A 1,726-nucleotide genomic window follows, 5' to 3' on the forward strand; every position below is an offset into this window, starting at 1 on the left:
TTGGAGGCAAGGATTCTGAGGCTCCGTCTAACATACTTTGGACATGTTGTGAGGAGAGACTGGTCCTTGGAGAAGGACATCATGCTTGGGAGGGGGAGGGACAGCACAGGAGAGGAAGGCCCTCTATGAGGTGGATTGATTCAGTGACTGGGATAATTGGGATGGGATTGTCAGAGACGGTGCGATTAGCACAGGACAGAGTGGAGTTTAGGGCTGTTGTACATAGGGTCGCTATGTGTCGTAGGCGACTCGACGGCACATAACAACAACAACATCCTGTGATTGGTTCTATAATTTAATGAAATATATAATAAGATTTCTAGTGGAATATAAATTAATGTTTGAACAGAAAAATAATTGTAAAACGTGGTCTATAATCTCAAAAATAAAACATTAGTGAAGTGAAGGGAAATAAAGGTCTTAAGCAGTGATAAGATCCTAGTAAATATTTTCTTAAAAACAGAAATTGAATAAAGTATTTTTCACTCTAGAAAAAAATGAATCCAATCACATAGTACATTCTATGGTGAGCTGCTAACTGAAAGGTTATAACCCACCAGTTCAGAACTGGGAGAAAAATAGGGCAAATTAGCACAGATTAAGATGTGCAGCCATCAAACTGATAGAGGCTTCACATGAGTCTAAATGAACCTGATGGCATTGGTTTTAATGTGATTGTAAAAGGGAAATATGAACTTGAAACTATGTGCAAGGGAAACAATTATATAGCAAAATAAAATGAAAACCATATAAGGGGAACCAGTAGATTCCAAAATTGCAGTGAGGTCCATGAACTGAAAGACTAAGTAAGGAGGAAGGGAAAGAATGTAGAGAACTGTACTGTAATATTAGAAAGTGGGTAGGAGAGTAGTTAGTAGCCACGGGCAGGAAAATGATGAGACTGCTCTTGCCAAAATGGATAGCCTCAAAAAGCACATGGGACAATTCCCTTCCTGTCTTGTAGGATCAGTATGAGTTAGAATTGACTTGACAACAGTCGATTTGGTTTGGTTTTATACTATGGTTAGTAATATTATTGAGTCATTTGTGACCTGAACATTATGGATAAAAAGTTATAGAATATGAGAACAATAGCTGTGCATATTGAAATCACTAATAAAAATAATTGCAAACACTTTAATGGCATTTGTTTTATTTTATATCCCTTTGTTACTTATTCTTAAGAATAATTCAAAGGTATAAGTGCTATTATTATCCAATTTATTAATTTACTCATCTTCTGAATACCTTAAAATTGCAGGTGCTTTATTATCCAATTTTCTGCAAAGGAGAAGTTCAATAAATCCCTATATCTCAAGATAATAAGAAAATTGTTTCTAAGTAGGTAGTTTTTCCTAGGAGCCTTGCATGTATAATATTCTGAAGGTGACTATAAGAAAGAAGGGGGAACTGATAACCCAATTGCAAAATGGATGAAAGAAATGGAAAGACTTTTCATAGAGGAAGACATTCAGATGGCCAATAGACACATGAAGATGTGCTCAAAATTACTGGCAATAAGAGACATACAAATAAAAACAACAATGAGATACCATCTCTTCCCAGTTGTTGTTGTTGTAGTTGTTGTTTTAATGTGCTGTTGAGTTACCTGACTCATGTTGTTGTTGTTGTTATGTGCCATCGAGTCGCCTGCGACTCATAGCGACCCTAAGTACAACAGCCCTAAACGCCGCTCTGTCCTGTGCCAATCGCACTGTCTCTGACA

This window comes from Elephantulus edwardii, unplaced genomic scaffold (assembly GCF_000299155.1).
Source record: "Elephantulus edwardii isolate Elephantulus edwardi_28Jun2011 unplaced genomic scaffold, EleEdw1.0 scaffold00056, whole genome shotgun sequence".
In the NCBI taxonomy this organism is placed as follows: domain Eukaryota; kingdom Metazoa; phylum Chordata; class Mammalia; order Macroscelidea; family Macroscelididae; genus Elephantulus; species Elephantulus edwardii.